Consider the following 17,563-nt stretch of genomic DNA (forward strand, 5'->3'; position numbering starts at 1 on the left):
CAGGATTTGGCTTATATCCCATATGAAGGTTGCGTGGCCTCGAAGATGTTGCTCTACGTTCTGTCTGTACCAAGGTTGTTGACGGTTTTTTTGTTTTTGTTTTTAATCATGAAAGACTGTTGTGTTTCGTCAACAATCTGGCAGACAGAGGTGAAACGTGAAGGCATGTTTGTTTTAATAAGGTCTTTAAAAACACCCCTTTAACTGAGATTCCCCAAGATTCCTGGAGGCGTGTGTTCTTCCTTGGGGCCGCTGCAACAGACCTCTAATCCACCTGCCGGCGTGTTCCCGGGGATCTGTGGCCGGTGGGCATCGAAATAGGCAATAAAAAAAAAAAGTGACAGTAAATTTTTAAAAATCAAACGTACTGTACGACACAAACAAAACCAATAGAACCAGCACAGAACACAGCTCCCTCGGATGGTCCTGCGATCCTTCCACACAGTCCAAAAATCTTTGGCCTGACATTCGGGACAGGTTACAGTTTGACTTTCACGCCTCCCTTCCAGCTCTCGCCCAGTCACCCTCCAGGACTTCCTGGAGAGGTGACTGTTTCTAAGAAGCGCTCATGGTGCCCAGGACGGCCATCCTCCTGGGAATCCTGCCGAGGAATCTCCCGCGCTAACAGACGCAATCCGTGATTCCGATGTACGGGCCCTAAGAGGGACGACGAAATCCAGTTAGATGTTTAGAACCAAAGCGGTCATTGACTCCCTTGCGCCGTCAGAGGCTCCCATGTTTCCTTAGGAAGAGTGTTTTGTTTCTCTTCGGGTCCCCATCCTCCTCCCCCGGACGTTAGTCTCTTCTTTATTTTGTTTTTCGCTTTGTCAAGGTAAGAGGGCCCCTTCCAGGGAGCAAAGGGATCCACTCCACGAATAACACAATGGGAAGGACAAAAATAGACCTGTGCGCGAGACAGCAACATAATATTTATCCGAGACGCCGCTGGCGGGTGACGAGGTGGCCGAGTGGTTAAGGCGATGGACTGCTAATCCATTGTGCTCTGCACGCGTGGGTTCGAATCCCATCCTCGTCGCGGCTCTTCCCCTGCGGCCAGGGCAGCGAGGTTTTAGCTCTTTGCGAGCGAGAGGGGGTGGCCCGATCTTGTCGGCAGCGCTTGTAGGGAAAGAAACAGAAACGGTAACTTTGGCCATTTGCAACTTACCCATTTAACCGTTTTACAGAGGGGTCGGAGGGTGGAGTTGCTCCCATCGCCTTGATGGGAACGGCCGCCCGAAACTCCGGTCCCGGAGCCTGAGTCTTCCTTCGCGGGTCAGCCACTCGGCCCCTCCGGCCCGCGGTCCCGACGGAGGTCGCAGGCCGGTTCCCTGCGCCCCCGCGCCGCCGTGACCTCACGTCTCCCAGGTGAGGTCCAGCCGCCAGTGCGGGTGCCGGCGCACAGGTGATGCTGGCGCCCCCTTCCGGCAAAAGGTCCTTTTGCAAGCCCCACCTCGCAGGTACCTTTCGCGTAAATCCGCAAAGAAAAGCAATTCTCTATTTTTTTTTTTTTAAAGTAGAATCCTAGTCCATCAGGGGGCTTGAACTCACGACCCCGAGATGGAGAGTCACGTGCTCTACCGTCTGAGCCAGTCAGGCGCCCCGGCGTCATTCTCCATTTTGTGTTTTGGCTGAAAGAGTTTAAATCAAAAGATCTTTTCCAAGCGCCCCAGCCTCTATTCGTTTCTCCCTTCTTTGCTCACCTTCTGCCATTTGCATCTCAATTGTGGCACATAATCCCATAAAATCTCCGCCGTCACCTGTTTTCACTTTACTATGAACTGGGCAGCAAGGGTCGGGTATACCGCGTACAACGACACAATTTGTAGGGACTGTAGAGATGATCTCTTTGAAAACTTCCCCCTGTGTCACCTGTCTCCATTTTACAGATGAGGAAACTAAGGTAGAAACCAAGCCAACTGTTTTAAAAAACTCATATAACAGGCCTTTCCTTATTAAGGTTCGGGCGGACCAAGTTCTTCGGGTGATGAGATCTTTCCAGTATGTCCCGATCTTGCAACTGACACTGTGACTTTTGATATCTAGAAAATTCTTAAGTACATTTGTCATGAGCCAGCGGATCTTCGAAAAACCTCACGAGGACTGAGGCCCACAGAGCACAAAATCTGAAGCAATATCTGATTTTGAATTTTATCTAAGAATATCTGGCTTCTATGGTATATGTAGTTTGAAGATGGTTTACAAACTCCTAAACGAAAGAAAGCATCAGACCATTAAAAATTAGATGAAAAAAATCGCAAAAGAAACCCTGATAAAGTTCCTAAGTAAAAATTAAACACTATCACATGGCCCAAGACACCCGGTATCTAAACAAAACCATAGCGTGGTAAAATACAGCAAACCGGAACAGTTTGTCACTCTTACGACATGCAGAGAATATGTTCAACTTTTTAATCCATCTTTCCCTAGCCTGGCTAAGCGATGGGTGAAGGGAAGGTATCTCATAAAAGTTAACTGGCTTCATCTCAGCGATATTTAATGCTTCAAAATTCAAGATAATTGATCTGCTGCCAAGACCTACGAAGGACACACTGTGGTTGATCAAAGTTGGATTTATTGTCTTGTTACAAGGAGGGGGGCAAAATATGGTGATCCATTAAGTGACTCAGTTACTCGATGGTTGGGTACCTTAATAGTTTTTGTCTCCAAGGTGAGACGATCAAAGCAAGACGAGAGCTAAAATGGGTTTGAAAAAATGCAGTGGTCCCTCATGTGAGCCGGGAAGGAGGGGAGGTTTGGTAACTTTCGTTACGTGCGCAACGTTATTGCTTTTCGTCTGCGTTCAGACATGATTACGGACAGTGTTTTGTTTTCATCTTGCTTCGTCATGGTCACAAGGTGGCCTTGCCTGTGGTTGGTGTCCCTGGAAATTATTTATGTTCAACAGGAATTTCCTAGGGCTTAGCTGGGAATGCCAGGCCAGCTCCTAGCAACACTAAGGCTGAGCTCTGAGCGTCAGACCAGTTCCTGGCTGTCAGTGGCTACTCTTCTCTTTCTCAAAGTGTGCAGAATTCATACACGTGAGAACTCATTTTTAATATGGAATGTTAAGATAAAAGGAAAGATTGAATAATTGCTAAAATTCAAAATCAGCACAGAGCCCAAAGCGGGGCTTGAACTCACAGAGCATGAGATCACGACCCGAGCCAAGGTCAGAAGCTCAACCGACTGAGCCACCCAGGTGCCCCTCATTCCTGTCTTTATCCGAGTCCTTTGCCTCGTAACTAACTCCTCAGTTCCTCTTCAAGAGATGGAGTGTCGTCCCTTGTCTCTGGGCTGGGGCCTGAGGATGACTTGGGTCAGTGAGATATTAGACACAAGTCAAGCAGGGCCTTTAAATACGTTTGCCATCTTCGTGAGAGGACGTCCCCTCCAGGGAGCGGCTGTGATTTCACTCATGGTCCCGAAAGGAACACGCTTCAAACTCACCAGAGCCCCTGCAGCAGGGGGCCGAGGAGCCAAGTGGAGGTGTACCCGCAGCTCAAAAATACAGCCTTCGGTTAAGCTTGGCTTAGGTCATTCACCTTCAGACGCTTGAGTAATAAATGCTTACTGGAGTGTCTTCTACGCGTTTGGGTTTTGTGTGTTTGTTACGGGGCAGTAGCTGACTGCGACATGCAGTCTTTGCTGCTTCCCGGTCATGATACAAATCCTGACACTTTCAAAACTATCTTTTCTAATATCTCCTATAATTTACTTATACATTATATAACCCACTTATTCCCCTCTGTGTTTTCTGCGTTGTTCCCTTCCCCTCGCCCTCTCCCCCACGCCAAGTCTCTTAAGGACACGGACTTTTGCATACTTTGTTTACTGTGATCCTAGGAACTTAGATCCTATATCCTAGAAGCTTAGTGCGCTCCATAAACACATATTACGCTTATGAATCTGTTCTGCCCCTGTCCAGCAGGGCCCAATGCCCTGTGTTTGTAATCCACATCCAGGAATCTTTCTTCTTTATTTCTGTTCTTCCAGCCACTTTTCCCATCCATCTCTAGCGAGTGTTATTTGTTTTCTGAATCCCCTTCTCAAAGCGGAAAAGCTTACACATCTATTGGGGGGCCCCATATATTCTTATTCTCTGGATTTGGGGACAAGCCCCTAAGCTCCAATGACCATTTAAAGTCCGGGATGTCTGCAGATGGCCCTGTCGTTTTTGATTTTCTTCTCTTTGACACTTTCTGCTCTGGAAAGGCTGTCTACTCCTTTTGGTATCCTTTGCTGTGAACACAGGAGAAACGGAAAGAAAAAGAAGAAAGAGGGAAAGAATTTGTATCAGGGACATTTTTGTCTTCTTGGATCACGATTTCTACTTCCATGAATCTCCTGGAGAAGGTGTAGGTGAAAAAAGTCAGTGCAGAGGGTTAAATGCCAATCCGGTCGGGAGGGGGAAGCTTTTGCGTATTCCCAGGAAACCAGAAACATGCGAGCAACTTAAATGTTTCTCAACCATAACTTTATTTGGTTCTTTTGAGATGATATCCTTTCTCTGGCTTAGAAAGGGATACTTAGTGTCAATGGTTCATTTTGTGAGGAAGGAGGCAGTGAGTGGTTTCTTACGACATTAACGCGCTGCAACTTTTTCTCCTCTGAGAGATCTCAACCTCTGGGAACTGGCGCTCCGGCCGCAACTTTGCTTTACAATTTGGACTCGACAGCTGTCTAGAGAAACCCAGAGTCATACCAGAGACCTAAAAGAGAGGCTGGGGAGAGGAAGAGGTAATTATTCCCTTGTTTTAACAGTCAGTGCTCTGACCTAGCAAAGACGTTCATGCACTCCATGTGATTTGAACAGACTTTCACCAGGAAGTCAAGAATTGGAAATCACTCTTTGTTCATCCTAAAGTTTCAGATTCAGTTATTTAGGCACAAAAATGTGGGTTTTTTTCTTTGTGTGTGTGTGTGTGTGTGTGTGTGTACTTTGCACCACTATCTCCTTTTGTCTTCCTGTTTTCCCGCACACTCCGGAAACAGCTGGGTTCTTTTCTTGACCTTAATTTTTCCATCCTGTAATTCAGGTTGCGTATGACCTGTTCTGATCCTTTTGATGGCAACGCAAGGGGAGGCAAAAAGGCAGTTAAGAGGGGAAAAGGAGGGTAAGAGTGAAAACCAGTGACACAGGCTGCAGCGGCAGCCGGAATCTCCAAGGACGCACAGACTCAGCCCGAAGAGAAAGAGACCAGAGAAGAGATTCGGGGACAAACGACAGGTTCCCACGGTGCCGGCCCCTGGGCCCCGCGTCAGTCTGAGGCTCAGCGCTTTCGCTTTACAGATCCGACTCCCCTGGAAACACTGGTCCTCCCAAGGGTTTTGAGAATGGCCTGTTGAGGGTAGGAAACGGCTTTGCAAAACAGGTGACAGGCGGTCCCTCCCACCGCGTGAGATATGGCCACTTTGAGGGGGAGGGGGGCGAGTAAATGCATTAAAAAAAAAAAAAAAAGAGCCAGCACTAACCACGAAGGGATTCGAACCCTCAATCTTCTGATCCGAAGTCAGACGCCTTATCCGTTAGGCCACGTGGTCCCCAAGTACACGTGCGTGTCGCAACACTTGGAAAGTATAATGAGCTTTCCGCCGGGTCCTGAGTCTCAAAAGAGCGCGCCCGCCGCCCGCGCTTTCTACACTAGATTCCCCGGGTTATTTGAGGCCCCGGAGTCGGGACTCACCGCGGGTAGGATCTGACAATCACGATGGGTCCAGCGTGGGGAGAAAAGTCACTCCCATTCCCACTCCCGAGCTGAAAACCTGTTCGTGGGACCGAGGAGAGGCCAAAGCAGCGCATCTCGTCTGCATCCAGGGATAGAAGCGAACTCAGAGCGCCTTCCCTGTTAATACTCCGCCCCAGTCACTCGTCTCAGACCCTCGGTGCCGGGCGCCCGCCGGCCGGCGATCGTGTCACCGCCCCCACAAGGCAGTCAGCACCCGCACCGGCGTCCTTGTCGCTGTCTTGCAGGCCCCGGGGCCTAACAAGTCTCCCCTGCCCACACTCTGGTACTCTGCGATCGTTGTCACCTGCCACCAGAGCGCTTGTCACAGCGTGTCTCTATCTGGAGAAGAAGAGCGTGCTTTTTGTTGGCGTCGCTTAGGCCCTTGGAGTGGTCCAGGCTCATTGATATTATTTGAGGTTCCCGTACATGAAGAGAGAAACACTGTCGCGGTGCCACAGACATGGTTAACGAGTTTTACATTTGGTAGATGACTCAACACCGGAACGTGTTGCAATGAAACCATTCTGTGGCCGAAGTGTTTATAGAATTGATGATGCTCTGTAGAGTGCTGGGCCCAATAAAGTGGAAGAGATTTACACTTATATTTTGATATTTTGGATGGCTTCTTTCGAGTACATCAGTGAATCTGTGGGACCTTGTTTAAGGATACTGTCGACAATCTATAGACGCTGCATTTCCTTAATTTTCTTAAGTCCCAGACCTTGGGAGCACTGGCCCTCTTGGCTCATTTGTGATAGATCTTGGCTTGTGTTGACTAGTAAATCAGCAGCTCCCGGAGCACAGACATAGGATCATTTACATGGTCCTTCTTTCCCTGTCCATGGAATAACATCAGGCAAATAGTAGGAGCTCAATAAACATGTGCTCCATCTCTCACATACATATTTTTTGGGAATTTTGCCATCGCTTCTAATGTGGGGATTATGGAGCTCAAAGATTCCTTCATCCCCCAAAAATCTGACTACGGATTTGTCCCGGTGGAGACCTGACCCGGTGGAGACATGATCTACGGGAAGATTCCCTAGCGAGGATATCCAGCCCAAAGAATTGTTTTGTTTATTCATTTATTTTGAGAGAGAGCGAGCGAGCGAGCAGGGGAAGGGTGGAGAGAACCCCAAGTGGGCTCCACGTTGCCAGTGCAGAGTGAGACGTGGGGCTGGAACTCAGCCGCCGAGCTGAAAAACCAGGGGGCGGTTGCCAAAGAATTTTTGCGGATGACTGGTGTCTCGGTTTCCATGACATTTCCCCTCAGGCATCAACACAGTTTCTGGTGAGACCCGAGGGACCTATATCCCAGATACCTGTGGCGGGAGATGATGGCGAAAACTTTGGACATTTGCTGGTTGTTGACCAGAAACGTGCTGCCGATACGGGCCTGGTTATGCGACGGAGGCCAGTGAAGGCTGAGTTGGGGTTCGGTCCGTCTGTCACGTTCGCCTGCCTGTTTGCAGGGGTGTGCAGATGTTTTGGCCTCCTGGTCTAGCGTGCTTTACGGGTCATCTTCTCCTCCCTTGGCAACGATCACGTTCGCCAAGTTCCAAGATGGTAGTACGCTTATTCTTGTCTGTGAATGGAGAGGCTGAAGAAATGGTTTTTTAAAACCGCATACGTTATGAAAGACATTGTTGCATAGTTTGCAATGAAACCAAAAACCAACACCCCCACCCCCTGCAAAAAACAAAACAAAACAAAAACAGTCAAAGATCAGGCCACCAACTTGAAAATTCCAGAGATTTTCTTTCTTTTTAAACAAATTTTTTTATGTTTATTTATTTCAGAGACAGAGAGAGACAGAGCATGAGAGGGGGAGGGGCAGAGAGAGAGGGAGACACAGAATCTGACTCGGGCTCCAGGCTCCGAGCTGTCAGCACAGAGCCCGACACGGGGCTCGAACTCATGAACTGTGAGATCATGACCTGAACCGAAGTCGGTCGCTCAACAGACTGAGCCACCCAGGCGCCCCTCCAGAGATTTTTTTTCCACTGAGAAAATGTGATCCTATTACTCCTTTGATCAAAACTGGTGGTGGTTTCTTACTGCCCATAGACAAATTCGAAACCTGTTTGCACTGCACCTTCCCTTCCTTATGCCTGGCCCTTTCCCTATCGCTTCTGCCACAACTCAGAATTCCAGTGTAGGCCCGAGCATTTCCAGGGCTCCTTTGACATCTTTGAGCCCAAACGGCCTGTGCATTTGCCTCTTCTCAACAAGATATGACCTGGGGCCCATTCCTCTGTCCAGGTACATCCCGTCAGTCCCTCAGCCTCCTGGGTTTCCCTCCCTGTCAGTCCTGGAAGCTGTTAAAATAAGCCAATCGATCTTTTGGAGGGAACCAGGGGTCGCTCTGCCCCCTGGTTACTACGAGGCTTACCTCCCGCAGCCCTTGCTGGCTCACTCGATTGGAGATTGCAGCCGAGCGACCTTGCGCGGCATGCGGTGCCCTCCCCTTCCAGGCTGTGAGTGCGTGTGACCGGAAACGGCTACCAATCTCATCTGTCCAGCATCGAGCATGGCCTGTCCGGCCGTCTGGTGTACTGTGGGGGGGGCGGGCAGACCGCCTCCAGCTACAGGGTGAATGGGAGGTGATCTGAATACAGACACTTTGCTGAATACAGCAATCTCTCTCCCCTCCATGTTCGATCGCACTGAATGCTTTATAGTTCTTTAGAAACCCTCAACTGTTATGCCTCCTTGGGCTTGTTTTTTTTCCCCCCCTATCTGGAAGCCTCTTCCTGGCTGCCTGCTAAGCTCTTATTCAAGTTGGGACTCAAAATCTGCCACCTTTCCCGACTTGGGCCATTGCCAGGGCAAGGGTGATACCGCGAATCTATTTCACTCGGATTCCACAGATCTCTGTAGTTGCGGTGACGTCCCTCTGTCAAACTCTGGAATGTTCACACGGTTACTGGGAAATGATGTTATTCTATGCACCTGAGGCGGTGGGGCACTATGAAGCAAGTTGTCAGCTTATCTGAAGTAAACTTGGAAATTGCTAACACGTAGCTGGTGTGGGGTGGGTATGGCAGGTAGGTGACCGTGTCCCTTCCAGAACTTGGGCTCCAGGACTCAAGTGGACTTTGTTTGGCAACCACAGCTTTCACTGGTGCCTGTAGCTCACAGCCGGAGAGGAGAAGAGTGTGCGCATCATCTCTGAAGACGGAGGCCGAGAAAGACTTCCCTTGTCTTTGCTCGTGCATATCTTTGTCCCTCTGCGTCTGCACTCTTCTCTTTGCTGTCATAAATCTTAGCTTTGAGTATATGTTGAGTCACGTGAGTCCTGGAAAATCACTCAACTAGTGGGTGATCGTGGGGCTATCAGAAACCGTCATTTTCCCTTCTTCCCGCTGCACTTTGTGCATAACCTTTTAAAAGAAATATCTTATTGTACTATACATACTTGTATACTTGTTTAAAAGCATGTCTAGACTGTAGGTTACTTGAACACTTCATGCTTAGCACAGTATCATGTTGAAACAGGGTGCTGTCAAAAAAAAAAAAAAAAAAAAAAAACAACAACCCACCAGACACTGAATAGAAGCAAGGCAAGATTTTATTCACGGCCAGGCCAAACCTGATCTCCTGATCTTAAGGAGAAAAGTGTAGAGAATGGCCCCGAACAAAGGTAGCAGTGAGCTTCTATGGATTTTAGCAAGTCAGAATAGGTCATTATTTAGTTACCCAATTGCCATTTACAGCATTTCATGGTAGCCAATTCTATTGTGACACACAGACCTTAGTTTTGGTGGGAACCTATCAATTTAAAGTTCTTTGTCCTAAGAGGGTTTAAAATGACCAATCGTAGTTAGACACCTAAGATACCGTGGGGCGGTGAGTTGGTGACTTTTTACATGTTGGTGTTGCCTAGGCCAGATCTTGGTAAAAGGGGTGGGGGAGCGTTTTGCAGCCTAAGGTATCTATTTCCCAAGCAGGCAAAGTTACAGAAGCGAGATAGGGCGGTCAATTTCCGTATTAGGGAACTACATAAGCTTTTATCTCAATTATTCGTGAAAGGTGAGTTTAAGCCGAACTGATATACAATAAGCTTTCTGCTATCTTACAAGTTGACCTCTTACATTCCCCACTCCTGTTTGTTAGTTGTTCAAACCTTTGAATAACCTTATTTTGGCATTTGGGCTAATGGGACGTATTGGCTACGTGACACCATAAGCTTTATAGATCCTATTTTTCAATTTACGAACTGAAGTAGTAGTCTTATCAAACAGGGTCCTATAGTTATAGCAAGGAATATAGACTCATACCAATTTTGATGAATTCGTCTTTGCCCTTCTCTTTCCTCTAGTCGTGGTCTGATCTGACTCAGGCTCTGCTTGATGATTCCTGAATTATTGACATAAAAACAGCACTGTTCCCCAGGGGCCATACAAAGCCCTCCTTGTTGTAAAAACAACAGGCCTAGGCCCCTCCGATTCTGACGTACCACCTCAGCTAAAGAGTTTACAGATTCAGACAGTTTATCCATATTCCTTTCTAATTCTGATATACCCTGATCAATTTGTTTGCTTAGTAATTTGAAGTTCTGATCCCCTGTGACGAACGCGGCGGTACTTACGCCAATGGATCCTGCGACCCCCCAGTCCTACAAAGAGGGGCACTAGGATAGGAGAAATGGGTTCCCTCGTAAATCGAGACCGGGGAATGAAATCTAGGTGTTGGTTTGAGATTTCCGCCCATTGTTCATCTCCTAATTTTGGAAGCAAGGGAGGTGGTCTTCCAAATAGGATTTCAAAGGGGGGGATGCCTCTTACGTAAGGTATACAGCGTACTCTGAGGAGGGCAAGAGGAAGGACGCCTACCCAGTTTTCGCCAGTTTCTGGAATTAATTCAGTCAAGGTTTCTTTTAGAGTTCTATGCATTCTTTCTACCTGCCCTGAACTTTGGGGGTGGTAGGCACAATGTAATTTCCAATTTATTTGTAAGCTTTTGGCCAATATTTTAGATATCTGGGCTATGAAAGCCGGGCCATTATCTGACCCCAGACCAGTAGGGATGCCAAATCGGGGAACCAATTCACTGAGTAATTTCTTAGCCACTATCTGAGCTGACTCTGTTCTCGTGGGGAAAGCCTCCACCCATCCAGAGAAGGTGTCCACTAGAACGAGGAGATAATGATAGCCGTAGGGCCCATGTCTCGTCTCAGTGAAGTCAAATTCCCACAATTTCTCCAGGCATCTGTCCGCGTAGTCGCCGTCCCGAAAAGTTAAACTTGGGAGATGGGGGAGTCTGAGCACAGGCTTTGCATCGGTCGACTAGGCTTTTTACGATTTTATTAAGGTTTGGAATAACGTAGTCTCTTTGGGCTAGTTCAGACAACTTGGTTGCCCCTAGATGTGTGGGGCTGTGGGCTTGCGGGAGCGAGGTCCGTCCTATAGCTTCTGGTATGAAGATGCGTCCATCCTCGAGGTGATACCAATGCTGGTCATCTCTTTTTGCCCTCGAGGTTTTTATCAGGGGTAGCTCTTCTTTGCTATAAAATGGTTCCATGGGGAGAAAGCGTGGAGGCAGCAGAGGCAAAATTTTAATCGGGAGAACATGTGGCCTTGGCCGTTGCATCAGCAACGGCGTTTCCTTTTGCTTGGGGCGAGTCTGCCTTTTGGTGGCTCTTGCGATGTATAATGGCCACCTTTTTAGGAAGCCATGAGGCTTCCAGTAGGGCCAGGATTTCTGTATTTTTAATTTCCTTCCCTCCTGAAGTGAACGGTCCTCTTTCCTTATATGGAGCTCCAGGAACATGGGTGGTGGCACAGGCATACCTCCTATCAGTGAAAACGTTCGCCGTTTTTCCCTTTGCCCATCCGAGGGCCTGGGCTCGAGCCATCAGCTCTGCTCTTTGGGCAGAAGTGTCAAGGGCTTGGGCCCCGATAACCTGGTCCTGAGTCACTACAGCTGCACCTGCGTGTCTGAGTCCATCTTTGACAAAACGGCTGCCATCAGAGAACAGCTCGAAGTCCACCTTTGGCAGAGGTCGCTCTCTTAAGTCCCCCCTCAGTCCCGTCAGAGTACTCCCGGTTTCCAAGCAATCGAGTCGCCATCCGGCAGCAACGCGGCTGGATTTAAAGCCTCTGTCTTCAGGAAAGTGATGCGTGGAGGGTCTAGTGGCGACACCTGATCCTGGAGGATTCGTGCGTCGATCCATCGGTCTGGTGGGGAGCGCAGCAGGGATGCTACTGCGTGAGGTCCTGTGATCTGAAGGTCTTGCCCAAGCGTTAGTTTGGAAGCTTCTTCAACCAGCATGGCAGTGGCGGTAAACCGCTCTGAGGCAACCGGGCCACCCGGTGGCAACAGAGTCCAGCCGCTTGGACAAGTAGGCGACAGGTCGTTTCCAGGGGCCCAGAGCTTGAGTAAGGACCCCGGATCTCATGCACAAATAGTTGGAAGGGTTTGGTAATAGCAGGTGAAGCCAGGGCTGGGGCTTGGGTGAGGGCACTCTTGATTTGCTCAAAAGCCCTATCTTGTTCTCTCCGGACCATCTCAGTTCCTTCACCCCCGGTGGCGGAGTACAGGGGTTTTGCCATCTCAGCGAAACCAGGTAACCGGAGGCGGCAGTACCCAGCGGCCCCTAGGAACTCCCCGATCTGCCTTTTAGTTGTGGGTTTGGCAATGTTGAGGATAGCTTGGATTCTTTCCCGCGCCAGCGATCGCTTGCCTTCACGCAGTTGGTGGCCCAAGTATACGACAGAGTCCAAGCGAATTTGCGCCTTCTTTGCGGAAACTTTATATCCCAGGACATCTAATTCCCTCAGCAGGTCCTCCGTAGCCTTTGTGCAGCTAAGGAGTCAGTGGCTAGGAGCAAGTTGTCTACATATTGTAACAGCCTAACATCTGGGTGGCTCTCCCGGTAGGGCGCCAAATCCCTTCGAAGAGCCTCATCAAATAGAGTAGGGGAGTTTCTAAACCCTTGGGGCAGTTGAGTCCAGGTTAACTGTCCGTTGTAGGTTCCATCTGGGTCTGTCCATTCAAAGGCAAAAATAGGCTGACTGACCTTCGCAATCGGCAAAGCAAAGAATGCATCCTTTAAGCCCAGGACGGAGTAAAGGAGGTAATTTGGTGAGAGTTCACTCAGGAGAGTATAGGGGTTGGGGACCGTAGGATGAATTGTCTCCACCCTTTTGTTAACTTCTCTGAGGTCTTGTGCCGGCCTATACTCTGAAGTCCCAGGTTTTGGGACAGGAAGCAAGGGAGTATTCCAGGGGGCATGGCATGGCGTTAGGATCCCAGCTTCTCGCAAGCGGTTGATGTGTTTGGCAATTCCCCCCCTCGCTTGCTGGCTGACGGGATGGATATTGCCCCACCCGGACGGGGGTGGCTGGGGCAGCCAGCTGGATCACCAGCGGCGCTTGTTGAATGGCTAGTCCGGGGGGGTTAGTTTCAGCCCGAGCTGTAGGAATTGTCTCTTTCCATTTTTCTATTAATGGAGAGGCTTTCCGCTCTGGTTTTTCTAGGAGTAGATATTCCTCTGATATAGGGCAAGTAACTAGAATGGCAGGTGGCTATAGGTTCAAGTGTATGGAATTTCCGGTAAAGGAGATTTGGGCCTTAAGCTTGTGCAACAGATCTCTCCCCAGAAGGGAACATGGGCAATCCGGTATGAGCACAAAGGAATGAGTAACAGTCCCTTGAGCTAGGTCAGTGATTCGGGCACGAGTCCGCGGGTAGCCTTGCGTTCGTCTGTGGCTCCCGGAATGTATACCTTTCCTTTAATCACAGGTCCTAAGGGTTCTTTAAGCCCCAGTGTCAACCAGGAATCTGGCTTCTTTCCCTTCTACGTTGAGGGTGACCACAGACTCCTGGGGACTCAGGGAAAGAGGGGAGCTGTGGTGGCGTCATTGTTCCTGGGCGACCAGGATGGGAGGCTTTTTGTTGGGGCGTTTATCTTTCCAATGTCCTTCTTCCTTACAATAAGCACATTGATTTTTTCCCAGCTTTGCTCGGGGTCCTTTCTGGCGGGGTTGAGGCCTTCCCTGTCCTTTGCTGTTGCCTGCGGGTTTTTTCCCCAGGCTGCTTCTAGGGCTTTCCCTATTTCCTTCCCTTGCATAATGGCAGGGCTGTCCCTGCTCTGAAAAACTGGCTGGGCTATTTCCACCAACTTTGAAATTACCTTTCCTTCGGATCCTTCTAATTTTTGGAGCTTTTTACGGATGTCTGGGGCCGACTGAGAAACGAAAGCCATATTAATGGTTTTACGGTTCTCTGTTGCCTCGGGGTCAATAGGGAATATAAGCGGTACGCCCGATAAAGCCTTTCTAGGAAGGCTGCAGGCGACTCATTCGGCCCTTGGACCGTGTCCTGAATCTTTGTCAGATCGGTGGGCTTTCGTGCCGCTGCGTGAAGCTCCTGTAACAGAATCTGGCGATGCTGGAGTAGACGCTCCCTACCGTTATCCGTGTTAGGGTCCCACTGGGGCGGCGCGGAAGGGAAAACGTGCTCAGTTCTGTGAAGGTCTGTGGTAGGCATTCCATCCGGGCCAAGGACTGCTCTCGTGGCTTCCCGGGGCACTCGGGCCCTTTCCTTGAAGTCAGTAAGACCTGCAAGAGTTGGTGACAATCTTCCCAAGTAGGTCAGTGAGTGGGGAAAATAGAGGGAAATAAGTCAATTAGGCCCTGGGGGTTTTCAGAGAAAGGCGGGTTCTGAGTTTTCCAGTTGTAGAGGTCCGAGGTGGAGTGTAGACAACCATCGGGCGTGTTGGCCGCCTGTCTGGACCGGGAGCCGGAGCCGTTTGCCTGAGAGGAAGGATGGGAACCGGGGCATCGGAGGACTGGTGTTCTCCTCTGCAGAGGGCTCCTGATCTGGTATGTGGGGGACTAGTCAAAGGCTCTCCTGCGGCTTTGGGTTCCTGGGGAGCTAGTGGGGTCTGGGGATAAGGAGGTGGTCTCTGAGAATCGGATAACAAGTCCCTCCCTTCGGGTATCTCCTGAAGCACTGGGTAAAGCCTCTTTGAAGGCTGAGTGACGGGAAGCAAGGGTTCGGAGTTTGGAGGAGAACAGGAAGGGGAGTGGGAAAGGGAGATGCCAGATGACAGCTTTTGGCCCTGTTTCTGGCACTTTCTCGGCCAGGAAGGTGGGTCGTTTAGGAGGTCGACCCACGTCACAGCATATGGCTCCTGGTCGGGATGAACATCATGACAAATCCTGTGGGCGGCATAAGCAAGGTTAAGATTCTAGGAGCCCTCTGGGGGCCAGTCAACCCCAGAGAGCATCGGCCAGTCCAGTGGGCAACATGTCCGCAGCCAGGACGGCTTTAGGTTAGAGCCATAGTTCTTTCCTCTTTTTTTGAAACCAGCGAAGTTATTTAGCATGCATTTAAGGGGAGAGCAAGTCTCGGACGAAGACTGACCCATGACGGAGGTTAAACAGTGGGTCACACCAGAGATAAAGATAGGCTAACAGGAAACGTTTAACAGGGCACACAGAGCACTGAACATAGAACGAATGGTTGGGGTGATCAAGCCCAACCCAGACGGTCCGGAGACCCAGATGGGGCTGGGGATGTCTCCACCAGAACCAGCTAGGGGAAAGTTAAGCTTCGTCCAGCCTTCCCTCCGAGAATCAGATCTGGCCAGTAACAGAAAACAGAGAACAGAAAACAGAAAATAGGCGCCGCCTCGCGTACCTTGCTTAAGCCAGGTCTGAGAACGGAAGGCCGGGGCCGAGGAACGTGTCTCGGGAGCTCTCCCCTAGCTGTTCCACTTCAGCCTCCGAATTTCGGGTGGTCATAGAATCTCGGTGGAACCTCCAAATGAAACGGTGCTGTCGGAAAAAAAAAAAAAAAATACCACCAGACGCCGAATAGAAGCGAGGCAAAATTTTATTCACGGCCGGGCCAAACCTGATCTCCTGATCTTAAGGAGGAAAGTGTAGAGAATGGCCCCGAACAAAGGTAGCAGTGAGCTTCTATGGATTTTAGCAAGTCAGAATAGGTCATTATTTAGTTACCCAATTGCCATTTACAGCATTTCATGGTAGCCAATTCTATTGTGACACACAGACCTTAGTTTTGGTGGGAACCTATCAATTTAAAGTTCTTTGTCCTAAGAGGGTTTAAAATGACCAATCGTAGTTAGACACCTAAGATACCGTGGGGCGGTGAGTTGGTGACTTTTTACATGTTGGTCTTGCCTAAGCCAGATCTTGGTAAAAGGGGTGGGGGAGCGTTTTGCAGCCTAAGGTATCTATTTCCCTAGCAGGCAAAGTTACAGCGACATAGGGCGGTCAATTTCCGTATTAGGGAACTACAAAAGCTATTTTCTCAATTATTCGTGAAAGGTGAGTTTAAGCTGAACTTATATACAATAAGCTTTCTGATATCTTATAAGTTGACCTCTTACAACGTGAGTATATGAACAGGGATCTTTTCTGAGAGAAATATAAAACATACACTTTAAACATGAGCATAGAGAGCACCTCTGTTGGAGACTGGTAAAGGGAGGCAGGCGGTAGAAACACATTTACCAGCATCAACCACATAAGTGGTTTTCTCGGGTCAGAGTTCAATCGCGGCCACCAAAACTTTGCACTCGGCCTCAAACTGTTACTTATTTATTCCAAAGTTTCCGACTCTGGTAGTTGCAAAGATTTGGCGCTGGGAGGGCCCAGCAGATTGGTCTGTGGCTCTAGCCACGTGGCCACAGCTCACTAACTAGAGCTTTTCTGAATTACGTATAGAAGGAAAGAAAACGCCTTCTCTCGGCTTCCATCCCTGTCCTCACCCTTACACTCAGCTTATTTTAGCGTTTTCCCAGGTTCATAGGGCAATGGGACTGTCACGATCCCTTTGCAAACCACTAGAAATATAGCTTGTGGTGGGGGAACATCTTAATTAATGATAACTGAGTATCCATGACCGACGGTCTTTTTCTCTCTGGAGAATGTAAACAGTTTCACGTTTATCTTCAGGAAATAATTTTCACTCCAGAATGAAGCAAAACAGGGTCTAATTTCTTCCCCTACTGTGAAACGAGGCTACAGAAACTAAAAAGTTGCAGGAAAAGCAGATAGCAGAGGATGGTTTCGATCCATCGACCTCTGGGTTATGGGCCCAGCACGCTTCCGCTGCGCCACTCTGCTCTCCGGCGAAGTGCGACTCCTAATAATGCTCTTAACTGTGTTCAGAGACGATTACTGACACTGGAAAAACCCACGTTGAGGTCGCCGGTTCAACACCTCGGTTACCACAAACTGCCAATTCTCTTCGGAACAATATCGCTACCAGAACCAGAGAGAACAAAGCCAGGGGCAGAGACGGAAGCGTTACCACCCCGTTGAAATTCCGGAAGCGGAGGGGAGAGGCGGCCAGATACTCAGCGAGGCTTACAAGCTTTACTAAACAGGGAAGGAAGGGGAAGGCCGGGAAAGGCACGCGGGCGAGAATTCCGCCTCGGAGTCACTAACCAGGCCCGCGGTCGCCGTTGGGAGGACACCCTCTCGGGCTCGGTGTGGGGGTGACGCCCGGCCGCGGGAGGCCCGGACGGAGGCTCGGGCGGGAAGGGCCGGTCCGCGGGGTCGCCGCAGTCCAACGCAGGCGCCCGGCGATCAGCCAAGGCCCCTCACGCAGCAAAACGTAGAGCAAAACGCTCACTTTTTTAGTCTGACGCACCGAAAAAGTTCCGAGGTCCCACACAGGCCCCCGGACCCTCCAGCCGCCTCCGCGGAGGGCACGCTCCGAGGGTCCGGGCCCCGCCTCCAGTGACGTCACTGGAGTGAGCCGCGGAGGGCGGGGCCGGGCAACGGCCCTTCCCGCGTGCGCGCTTCCAGTCCTCAATTAGGTCCGCATTCTGCACATATAAGGAGGTTGCCTGCACG

At 49.7% G+C, this 17,563-nt stretch overlaps 2 long non-coding RNA genes and 3 other non-coding genes across 6 annotated transcripts in view; 2 read left to right on the top strand and 3 right to left on the bottom strand.

Annotated features, from left to right (window-relative positions):
* The window catches only part of LOC116738063, a 52,475-nt gene that overhangs the window by 31,165 nt on the left and 3,747 nt on the right, over positions 1-17,563 (top strand). The window lies entirely within an intron of this gene.
* Positions 955-1,036, top strand: TRNAS-GCU. The gene has a single exon. It is a non-coding gene; the product is annotated as a tRNA-Ser (tRNA).
* Positions 5,469-5,541, bottom strand: TRNAR-UCG. The gene has a single exon. It is a non-coding gene; the product is annotated as a tRNA-Arg (tRNA).
* Positions 9,280-17,428, bottom strand: LOC115514846. Of its 2 annotated transcripts, XR_003969107.1 has the most exons (3): positions 17,153-17,428; positions 15,375-15,511; positions 9,280-14,893 (listed from the first exon to the last, which is right to left on the bottom strand). It is a non-coding gene; the product is annotated as an uncharacterized LOC115514846 (long non-coding RNA). The 2 variants fall into 2 exon arrangements; XR_003969106.1 differs by having other exon boundaries at positions 9,280-15,511.
* On the bottom strand, positions 16,757-16,828 carry TRNAM-CAU. The gene has a single exon. It is a non-coding gene; the product is annotated as a tRNA-Met (tRNA).

This window comes from Lynx canadensis, chromosome B2 (assembly GCF_007474595.2).
Source record: "Lynx canadensis isolate LIC74 chromosome B2, mLynCan4.pri.v2, whole genome shotgun sequence".
NCBI lineage: Eukaryota > Metazoa > Chordata > Mammalia > Carnivora > Felidae > Lynx > Lynx canadensis.